Source organism: Schistocerca serialis, chromosome 7, assembly GCF_023864345.2.
Source record: "Schistocerca serialis cubense isolate TAMUIC-IGC-003099 chromosome 7, iqSchSeri2.2, whole genome shotgun sequence".
Taxonomy (NCBI): domain Eukaryota; kingdom Metazoa; phylum Arthropoda; class Insecta; order Orthoptera; family Acrididae; genus Schistocerca; species Schistocerca serialis.
The window spans coordinates 40,982,439-40,994,830 of NC_064644.1; positions in this window are offsets into that span (position 1 = coordinate 40,982,439).

Genomic DNA, 12,392 nt, shown 5'->3' on the forward strand with positions numbered 1-12,392 from the left:
GCTGCGTACAGTAGGGGAGTAGACGGGAGACAAAGGTTGCGAGTATCAGCATGACAACGCTCTTTTCGCACAGCAGCCGCTGCCTTACAGTGGTTTGTGGACAACAGCGTTTCTGAAATGCACTGGGCTGCCCGAGGTCCCGGCCTGAACCGAATGGAACACCTTTGGGATGCTAGAATACGATTCGATCCAGGTCGCCTTGTCCGATGTCACTGCCTTCCCTAGTTTAGCTCTTGAGGAATAACAGGCTGGTGTTCCTCGACAGGTGTTCAGACATCTAACAGAAAGCGCCCTCAGCAGAGTGCAAGCATCGTAAAAGGAAAGGCTGGATACACGTCGAACATTAGTGCCCACTAACAGGTGTCCGGACACTTTTCACCAGATAGTGCAGAGTATTGTGAAATCCGGTGCGTCTTTTTGGAGCGCTTTGTGTTTTATCCAGCCTCATGCTTCTGTTTTAACAATTTTTATCTTCTATATTTGTGTCTCGTGAGAGATACGGCTTGTGTTCCATTGATGACGCCTCGTCTGGGACCGTCAACGGCGATATTGGACTGGTGATGTCTGGAAACATGTTGCCTGGTTAGGCGAGTCTCAAATTGTATCGAGCGGATGGACGTGTACGGGTATGGAGACAACCTCATGAATCCATGGACCCCACATGTCAGCTGTTCAAGCTGGTGGAGACTCTGTAATGGTGTGGGACGTGTGCAGCTGGAATGAACAGGACCCCCGATGCGTCTAGATACGACTCTGACGGGCGACACGTACGTAAGCATCCTGTCTGATCACCGGCGTCTATTCATGTCTATTGTGAATTCCGACGAACTTGGGCAATTCCAGCAGGACAGTACGACACCCCACACGTCCAGAATTGCTACAGAGTGGCTGCAGGAACACTCTTCTGAGTTTAAACACTTCTGCTGGCCATCAAACTCCCCTGACATGAACATTATTGAGCATGTGTGGGTTGCCTTGCAATGTGCTGCTCCACCCTCTCGTACTCACGGATTTATGGACAGCCCTGAAGGATTCATGGTGTCAATTCCCTACAGCACTACTTCAGACATTAGTCGAGTTGATGCCACGTCGTGTTGCGGCACTTCTGCGTGCTCGCAGGTCCCCTGCACAATATTAGGCAGGTGTACCAGTTTCTTTTCTCTTCAGCGTGCAAGCATGGAAATGCACCCTGTCATGGAGCAGCCTGTGTGAAGCACTTGTTTGTGAACAACAGTGTCCCTGAAATGCACTGGCCTGCCCAAGGTGCCGACCTAAGCGCAGTGGAACCGCTTTGGCGTTAGCCAGAACTTCGACATCTCTTTGGACCCGAGCAGCCAACATCATTACTTACTCTGCTTTTGGCTCTTGAGGAAGAATGAGATGCCAGTCCTCCACAGACACCTAGACGTCTCATTAACAGTACCCTCAGCAGAATTCAAGCCGTCATGAATGCCAAGACTGGACACACCGCATGTTACTCTCCTCTAAGAGGAGTTCGCAAACTTCTGATCGGATAGTGTATATTTGACATCAGTTACAAGTTTTCTCGTCATTGATTACATAAATGTAACAGAAATTTGCCCGAAATCACACATAAATACCAGTGAAATATTAAATTGGAACTGGAATGCATATATACCCTAATAGCACTCCTTCTTCAGGCCACAAGTGGCCCATCGGGACCATCCGACCGCCGTGTCTTCCTCAGTGGAGGATGCGGATAGGAGGGGCGTGTGGTCAGCACACCACTCTCCCGGTCGTTACGATGGTTTTCTTTGACCGGAGCCGCTACTATTTGGTCGAGGAGCTCCTCAATTGGCATCACGAGGCTGAGTGCACCCCGAAAAATAGGAACAGCGCATGGCGGCCTCGATGGGCACCCATCCAAGTGCCGGCCATGCCCGACAGCGCTTAACTTCGGTGATCTGACGGGAACCGGTGTATCCACTGCGGCAAGGCCGTTGCCCTTATACCCTAATGGCGGCTGTAAAAAAGAGGAAAAAATCTTGGTAACGTCTAATGGTGTAAGTATGTAGACAAGATGGAAAATAATCTGTGTGAAGACAAGTGCCAAAGGCGGGCGTGCAGAAGTTATCGGTTGATTCCTCCGTCCATACAACTCGACTTCCGAAGCAGTGGGACGCTTGGGAAAGCAAAACGCGAGAAAGTTTAGAGATTCACGTCCCGTCGGCGACGGAACATAAGCCCGGACTGGGGAAGGCTGGGAGGGAAAACGACCATGCCCATTCAAAGCACGCATCCCGACATCGGTCTAACTGATGTGGGGAAAACCTAAATCTGATTCTTTGCATGGGAATTCGAACCAGCAGCCTTCTGAATCAGCGCTCGGGGTCTTAGTCAATGCACTGGCTTGATTTTAGGGCAACCGTACAAATTTAAACTTGCAGCAACAAAAAGACTTGACCGTATCGATAGTGTGAGCATGGTGACAGGCCTAGTGATCATGGTTTCATCATAGAGTCGCTGGTTACTACAGTTAATGCATCCATCAAGAAGGTTGGGAGAGTATTTTTACTAGAAAGAGCAGCTATGCACATTTTGGCATGCCACTTAGACAATGAATGGACGTCATTTGGTTCCAACATGTCATACGTAGAGGATTTACGGGTGAACTTTAAACGGACTGTAAATTGTGCTCTGGAGAAGTGTTAAGCGTTTTAACCTCGTAGAAGACCCGCGAAGAATTAATTATACAATTCGGAAAATGCTGAAGAAGCAGAGACTGCTGGATGGATACTTGATTCAAAAAACAAAGCGCCAATGACGACAGTCAACAGTCAGTAGAGAATCGTGTACCTGTAAAAAGATCGATGGGCGAAGCATACGACAACTTGCACCGCCTTTCCTTAGAAAAAACTATTGCAGAAAACCCAAGAAAACTATAGTCCTACACGAAATGACTAAGAGGGCTGAAGGCTTCTGTCCATTCATTCGTTGACACGTTTGCTGTAGCAAAAGATGGCAGCAAAAGGGTTACCAAAGTTTTACGCTTTGCGTTTAGGACATCACTCGCTCAGGAGGACCGTACAAACATATCTTTGTTTGACCGTCGCGCAGAAACCAGTATGGAGAACATAATAATAGGCATCCCTGGTGCAGAGAATTTATTTGTATTCAAGTCACCAGATCTGGATGGAATCACAGTACGCTTTGCGAAGAGTACTCTACGGTATTGCCCCCTTACTTAGCTTGCATTCTTTGCGTATCTCTCGCCCAGCGCAAAGTCCCAAGCGACTGGAAAAAAGCGCAGGTGACTGCTGTGTAGACGAATGGTAAAAGAATGCAGAACAATATCCTTAACACCAGTTTGTTGCAGTGTTATTAAACTAATTCTGGCTTCTAATATAATATTCTTCTTTGCGACGCAAATGCTTCTGTCTACAAACCACAACGGATTTAGAAAGCATTGCTCGTGTGAAACTCAGCTGGGCTTTTTCTATGACATCCTGCGCACCACGGATGAAGGGCAATAGGCAGATTCCATACTCCTGGATTGCCGAAAAGCGTTTCACACGGTGCCCCACTGTAAACTATTAACGCAGGTACGAGAACATGGAATGGATTCCCAGATATGTGGGTGGATCGAAGATATCCTGTGTAATATAAGTCAGGTACGTTACCCTCGACGGCGAATGCTGATAACAGACAGCGAAAGTGTCAGCACAGCCCTACGGAAGAGTGACAAACCGCCCTTACTATCTGTGTACATAAAAGATCTGACGCACAGGGTGGGCAGCAATCCGGGGCTGTTTGTCGGTGACGCTGTGGTGTACGTGAACGTGTCGCCGTTGAGTGACTGTAGGAGGATACAAGATGGCTTAGACAAAATTTCTAGTTTGTGTGATGAACGGCAGCTTGTTCTAAATATGGAGAAGTGTGAGTTAATGCGGATGAGTAGGAAAAGGAATCGCGTAATGTTCCAGTGCAGCATTAGTGGTGTGCTGCGTGACACAGTCAAGTTGATTGAACACCTAGGCATACCGGTGGAAAGTGATATGAAATGGAACGAGCGCGTCACGCTGGTAGTGGGGAAGGCGAACGGTCAACTTCGGTTTATTGGAGGAATTTTGAGAAAGTGTGCTTGATTTGTAAATGAAACTACGTATAGAAAACCAGCACGAACTATTTTTGAGTTCTGATCGAGTGCTTGGGTTACCGGCCACGTCGGATTAAAGGAGACATGGCAGCAATTCCAAGGCGAGCCACTAGATTTGTTAATGGTATGTTCGATCAACACGCGAGTGTTACAGAGATGCTTTGTGAACTCAAATGGAAATCCCTGGGAGAAGATGACATTCTTTTTTCTGAAAGCCTATTGAGAATACTTAGAAAAGCGTCATTTGAAGCTGACTGCCGAACGATTCTACTGCTGCCAATGCACGTTTCGCGTAAGGGCAACGAAGATAAGAGAAATTAGGGCCCGTGCGAAGGCACATAGACGGTCGTTTTCCCCTCGCTCTGTTTGTGAGTGGAACAGGAAATGAAATGACTAGTGATGGTACAAGGTCATTACATGATTTCTGTTGTTCGAATCTATTATTTATGTTTCGCAACTAAGTCGGCATAGAGCGAGCGGGGTGTATAAAAATGAATCCCTATTTCCCAAACCAAGAGGAAGGTCACTGTCTACATACAACTTCGTTCAGTGCATGGTGGAGGGTACTTTACTTACGGATTTCAACAAAAGCCACAGTGTTGCTCCGATCTTGATGAAATTTTGTACATTTGATCTTCAAAACAAGGGGAACCTCACCGTCTACGTGAAATTTCGTACGGTGTATGACGGAGGGTACCTTACAACTGAATTACACACCGTTTGACTGATAAGCTTGGGAATTAGCTCATGTAAGTATGTTTTCGTGCTGAAGGCATTTATACAAGCCAACGTATGCTGGATGGCAGAGAGTTGGGCTATCTTTAAATAAATTCAACATCGTTTCGTCAATCAGCATGAAATTTGGCAGCTATACGTATTTTTTCATAGACGGGGAAAGAGGAGATGGCATGACGGAGGCGGAGGAGGAGATATACAGAGAGAGGAGAACGTGATGGGAGCGGGGAGGAGGTGCATCCAGAGAAGTGAGAGAAGCAGATTAGAAGAAAGAGGGAGTAGCAGGTAAACAGAGAAAGGGGGAAGGTGGTGAATGACTAATGGAACAATTAATTAGGGGTATTATTGTGAATTTGATGTACTATTAGAAAACGCTGAGGAGGAGGTGGACAGAGACGGGAACATGGATGGAGAAGGAGAGGAGGATGGAGAGGAGAAGGAAGTGTTGTGAGAGAGGGGGGCAGATGGAAAGACAGACGGATGGGCGGAAGGAGGAACTGGATAGAGAGACGAGATAGGACTAAATGGACAAGAGAGATGGGGGAAGAGGGGATGAACTGACATAAAACTGGTATGAATAAATATCCGGGCAACGCCGAGTTTACTGTTAGTAATTAGATAAAGATTCACCTGAAAGTGGGCATGTTCATCTGAAAGAAATTACTGAATATTGTCCTATGGTTAGATGCGGCGTATAAAGTCTCGATAACTAGAGTGTTGTTCTTGATGTCTATAGATGATAAAATTCGTTGCGTAATATAGATGACTCCACCAAAGTTCATCTAGTTGGAATTTCATCTTGTTGGTGCACAATAAAGGCAAATATGATCGTGTTTAAAAGATTCTGACAGAAAAGTGGGCAACCAGCGGTCTGACTCCTCATTCCGCCTTCCTCACCAAAAATCCTGGAAGCTTCACAGGACGAGTGACCATGTTATGTAAGAAATTTACCAAGTAAACTTTCAGTTTTGTTGAGTTAAAAATTCAATAAGTAGCAGATTTTGTACTAGAACTTTATAAATACCTTTAAAATCGTACTTTTGTACACGAGATCCGCCAAATACGAGTAATTAGTCTCGTATGATATATATGACGAAACTGCAGAATCGCAAGTTAACTTTGCGAAATTATTGATGCTGCTAAAATGTGTGCTGTATTTACACATACCGTTTTGAAACAACAATATTTTTAAGACCCACAGAAAACCCCAGAATTTTTCACACAGAACATCAAGGTAAATTTTTTATCATCCAACTTTTCGAATCTCTAGACCCCTCCGTGGTGACGCTCGTGTTTCCGACTACAAATAAATGTCGTAACCGTGAACTGACCGACTGACATGAAAATAAGAACATCCCTTCACATTTTATCCAGGCTTAGGACTGGCTATGCACGTAGTACATAGGCATGTTTAAATATTTTTTTCATTTTTTATTTTATTTATTATTTGTTGTGTTTGTTGTTATTCTTTATTTTTTGTTGTTATTGTTGTTGTTCAACATTACAGTAGCAAACTGATAACCTTTTTTTTCTTATCAATCGTAGTTTCTTATTCAATTTTTTTTGTAAAAACGCTAGAGATTTTAAACACCTTGTTAAATCTCCAGAGTATTCATACGTTTTGATAGTGTCTTTTAGTCTTTTATCAAGATCTATGTGCCTTTTCTTTCTTTTTTGAAGAGGTAGGCCAATGAAATCTTTTTTTAATTTCAAAAATAGCATTCACTGCCTCCTCTTTCAGCTTTTGAATCAGAAAGTACACATTTAGATGTTTCTGATTTATTGAGGAGTTCAGTTTTCTATGCTAACCTTCGACAGCATTGGTCGTTCTGTGTCGTTGGTTAAAAACATTCCACATTTCAATAGGGTTTTCCATCCACTGATCAATTATATAGTCTGCAAATGCTGTGATCTTCTCTGCACTGGGCATTTGTTCCATTATTAAAGTACATGCTTCATAGACAGTGTTAAGTGGAAGATGTGCCACTGCAGCACACATACAACAAAACAATCGGACTTCCTCCCTACCCCTATAGTCTTCCGTTAATCCCAGTTCCTATATCTTCTTCCACATACACTGGTTGAAGTGAAAATTACAACCGGAAAGTTGTGTTTCAGGGAACACTGAATTCATTGCTTTAATTGTAGCCATTTCAAAATCTAGCACTGCAGTTTTTGGTGACCACCCAGGCATCTTAGATTTCAATCCAGAAAAGAGTCTTTCATGTGAATTTTGTCTGGCAGCAAAGCAAATACAACAGGAAATATCATAGTTGCCCCTTCTGTACTTCCGATGTCGACATGGATTGTGTACAATTGTTTGAACTGTTTCGAATAGCTGTGAAATGTCCCATCCACAAGCACAGTTCCATTGTCACAAAGGATTTTCTCTGCTTCTTCACAAGCAAATAGTAGAAGTCTCTTGCCTGGAACAGAGCTATCATCAATCTTAAAAAACTGTTACCTTCCGTTAATTTCAAAAGGTCTTCGCTAAGGTGAATTTCCGAACTGGAGCCAGGGTTCTGGGTTGTCCCAATAGCTCCTCTTCTCGCCTTACACAATTGAGTCTTGGAGCTGTCATAATTCGGAATATATGCCATCAATTCTAATTCTTTATCTTTCAAATCTTGAAATTCCTGCTTAAAAATTTGGGGTACAGGTACTGTCTTTTCTTCACGAACTCTTTTTCTGCAATTATGTAGTCTTTTCTTTATCTCCACATCTGTTTTGTCAGGCGGGCAAGAATGTTGCTGTTGAGTACGATTTCACTGTTTGCAATTTTTAAACGGCCTTTGCCCCTACTCCGCTCATAATAAATTGACGCACATCCAGTTCGTATATTCTTCATTTTTCCTATAAATACGGTAGCGATGACCATCTTTGATAAGACACGGCCTCCCTTTCGTTGTTGTTATCACTTCTATCGTGTGGACTGCATAGAACAGAAGTCGTATAGGAAAACGCACGGAACGAAAGCTATCGACGACGACACTGTCTGAGAAACGGTGGCAACACCTGCACTGAGGGTGAGCGACTGGCGAGGACAAGCAGCAGGGGGGGGGGGGGGGGGGGGGGGCTCAATTCGCAAAAACCTCGTTAGGGAACCGGTTGCTCGGGACAGCTCCGCTACCTGCTGCACCCCTGCAGGAAACCCTACGATAGGAAACCCCACGTAACCCTCCCCCCCCCCCCCCCCCATGTACCATGCAGTGGCAGTGGCTGGTGGAGTGTCTATGCAGACGTAGATGTAGATATAGAGAGAGATGTAGAACCGTCGTGGTCAGCTATGGTGACAGGAAGAGATTTCAGATTTTTTAATACAAATGGTGAAAGCAACAAAAAAGTCTTCGAACATTACTCACATATTCTTTTTCGAAAGAAGCTGTGGAATAATGCTGTAATCACTTTCCTTCAGAAGAAAGAAGACAGAAGAGCCACGAAAACTATAGACTAGGTTGAAAGGCAACCCTAGTGGGGACTGTTTAAATGCCTCATCGTGTTGGCATAATTTTAGTGTTGTAACAACATTTATTTTTTTCTAAAAAACAGACATAAATTATGCTAAACAAGTTATTGTTTGAATACCGTGAACAAATAACACGTGTTTCAAGACTACACTGGACAAGGATCCTGGGTGGCAGGGACAGTATAACTAGTGGAGTGAGTCAAGTACTCTGGCCCTAAAAATGTGGATAACGCAATCTGAATTGATCTGACGCTGAGCAGACTTTGACTGATCAAATCTACTGAAGTTTCTGTATATAGGTGCAGCTGAGAGCAAGTGGCTATTGAGATCTGTACGCCCTGACAATGGCGGAGCAGCAGTTCGTTATCCTGTTTGCTTTGTGCGGGGATGTAACTTGCAGCTGGTGAGGTGGGTGCAGCGGAGGCGAGACATGGAGGCTGTGATGTTACAAAATAGAAGTGATGTTGCTATTCAATGGAAAGTTGGAAATTGAGATTTAGCTTACTGTTTTATCAATCGCAATTGGCGTAAGAATCATGGATTGACCATTGTCATAAAATATTGCATTATGAGATGTGAATAGTTTTTACTTGCGGTTTCGCGTGGCTTGAGGCAGTCACAACTAGCGTGCTATTGATTAAGAAGTTGCGTTATCGTCTTTCTAATTACTTCATGATCGTAGATACGATCATACCCGGTTGTGAAGTTATTGTTATGACAAAAAAATTTCCTAAGGGACCAGAAAGTTCTTAAGGGCGCAAAAACAACTGTAACATCACACAAAAGAGAAATTCAATATTAAAGCTGATGCAAGAAGACGATAAAACAGTTTTCTTTTTATCAAGGTAACACGCACATTGGACTGCTGATCTTGGAGTCTGTAATATTAGCAAAATGCATAATTAAAATGAAAATAATACTGAGGAGATAATAGGAATGAGCACTGCTAAATGATTCAGTATTCCCAGAACAAATATTTATTATAACTAAAACATATATCGTACCTTAAGCTTAATACAACAATGACGGTAGATTTTTATGTCCGTATCATGTCCATTTAGCGCTCTTTTATATAGCCATTGTCTTCTTTGAGTCGCTCGTGCGTCGTCACGGTAAGTTATAACAGTTCTTTACACTTCACTCATCTCAGACATACACGTTTTTATACATTTAGTAAAAATTAGATCAGACTGCCACAAATCTGCGTCCGTCTTACTTCAGAAAAACAGTACAATTCTTCTTAGCGCTCCAGGCTTCATTTGTTCTCCCTCGAACAAAATAGTGAAGGATCGCATATCCATCCGTACTTTTCTGTTTATATTGCCGCCCAAAGACGACGAATTACATCACTAGAAAATTCCACCGTCGCTATGCGACGCCTCATTATACATTAATCATTATTTACAAACAAGTATTTGCCTTCTGGCTGAAAGTATTAACTACTCGTATTTGCTGTTTTAATGAAGTCAAAAATAGCGAATATCTCATTGCCTCCCATGAGGAGAGAGGGAATGCCGAAGGATTACCTCGATCCTCATGTCCTCATGAGATATTCGTGATTTTTGGTGTGACATTTACATAATGTTACTGGCGTACCATGTACTTAAATTGAAATTACATTTATAAACATATATCAGATATTTGTCATTTTTCAAAATAAAGTTTTTCATTCTTTGTTCATCAGTCACTTCATTCCATAATACCAAGACTAACATTTATGTGCATTTTTAAGTTTGGTCCATATTTGCTTATAACAATAAGTGAACGTTCATTTCGCTCTTCAGGGGATAGAATTCAGAAATTACTTTCTCTTGAGCTTAACAACTAATACATGAGTACAGTGAGTGCTTATTTTCACTAAACTAGAGTGGACAATGTTCGAGCATCTGTTGACTCATTGTGGTTCAATTACAGTTTAATAACGTAGCACTGCACTTCGTGATGCTTTCACTTTCTGTGTTAGCTGTCTACGGCGTTCATCATGCAGTACATCTGTCCTTTCCACTGTGGTGCCAGGAATTCAAGTGGTTTCCCGGGTTTTTATTTACAATATGAAACAGAAGAAGTGGAAAATTATTAGTATAACTTACAACCTATTGGATACATTTGTTAAGGATCGGGACTGGTCTGGAGTTTAGGGTCTTCCTATAGTGCACATTCATTTTCTTTGTCCATCAAGAGACAGGGTTATAATTCATTTTAGCAGTGTTCAGGAGTGCCGGTATTAATGGCTTTAAGGCCTGAGTAATCTAACAATCTACTTCTCACTCATCTTAACTTCAACTCAAGAAAATTGCTTAATTTACGTATGAAAATGTAGTCACACAAGTGTACAAATGTCTTTCCTCCAGTATGTACGATTGAAGTCATGGCGGTTAGCAGTTTAAAGTTTGGATTGTTTCGTCACCCACACGTCAGCCACTCACAGCGGCTGCACAGTGTTGCGTGAGCTCCAATACTTAGTATCCGTTCGCGCTCAGGCTGTAACAGAGCTGCTGGTCGTCGATTGCTCCCTTTTTTTTTTTTTTTTTTTGTGAACTTCGTATCACACGAGTGCATCGATACAAACACCTCGCGCGCGTTTCCCATCGGAGGAGCCAGACACTGAAGCTGCCTCCATACTTCTCTGTCAACTGCCTCCCATGAGGCTCACAGGTAAGTGACGACGAATGTTTTAGCTGTCGCTGCACTTAGAACAACACTGAACTTTGCGTTGCACCTGTTGTCGTAGCCTTGACTTCCTTTTTTACACTTGCAGTACAACACTACCACTAGTATACAGTGAACAGTCATTTTTATTATGCACGTCGCACTTTAGTGTGCATCTTCACACAGCATTCGTGCTTAGTTCCTTCGCCAATAGAGTTCATTTACAAAACAACCAATTTTGCAGGTTTCCTCCATTGGTACAGAAAGACTTATATTCTACTATTTACAAAAGATCACTTACGAGCTAATATTTACAATTAATGGTCACTCCTTTTGTTAAGTCCAGTGAACAACTGCTTTATGAATGGACTCTTTATATCTCAAGGTTTACTTTCACTAGTGAACCTAAAAATATTCTTTCAAACTTTCTTTTAAGGGCTCATCTCCTCATTATGAGAACTACAGGCTTCGCAACACTCGTTGCATTTATTCTTTAGTGCACCCAAGATCATTTTCTACTGCCACGCAGCATATCTACTACTTAACGAGTACACATTTAACGCTGAATCTTTTTTTTTCTTTTTGTGCTTTCCTTTGTGCTTGCCAAATTTTTTTTTATATTTGAGGGCAGACTGGATAACAATAGGTCTCCCTCTTCGCTTCATGTACTCAGCAATCGTTCTCTGTTAAAAAAAAAATAGGGTAACGCGTGTCTACTATTTTTCGCATGAATGGAATTACCGACAGTTCACTGGGTTTACGCAACCGGTCCATAACAAACATTACCAAAGCTAGCGAAGTTCATCACGCTACGTGTCTCATTTCTCATAAGCACTGCTTTGCCCCGAAGCACACGTGCCTTTTACAAGTCGACCCTTGGTCTGGGTTAATGAACCAGGATCAAAAGGAACGGGCAGAAGGAAAATGGATTTCATAAGAGGAGTGTCTTAGGAGACCTTTTTGCAATAAAATCTGCATGTAAATTAAATTATCATAATAAACATAGGCACATATATAAATTTCAACCTCTTTCATTACAGCATACTTTGCTACTTCTACGTCTTACTCAGGTTATAGTCAATATTAAGTTTAAATATCACTGCATTGCTTGTTCTTTGGATTAGCCTTCAATTAGGGTATTGAATGGTCGCTAGATTACACTACAAATCTTCTGAAGATCTTTACTTGGACTTATTTATGATACAGGGGGCTTGCTGTGTGGTTATTTAGTAACTTGATTCTACTGAAATCAATTCGTCAGCTAACATTCCTCATATACTCTTTACATTGGGCTCAGATCACAGGGAAATAGTTTACTTTCATAGCAATTAATGGCCTCGTGGAGTACTTACACTACATTATTGATACTTCATGGTTTGCCTCTATTTGTACTGTATTTCACCTAACTTAGTTTACTACAGCTTA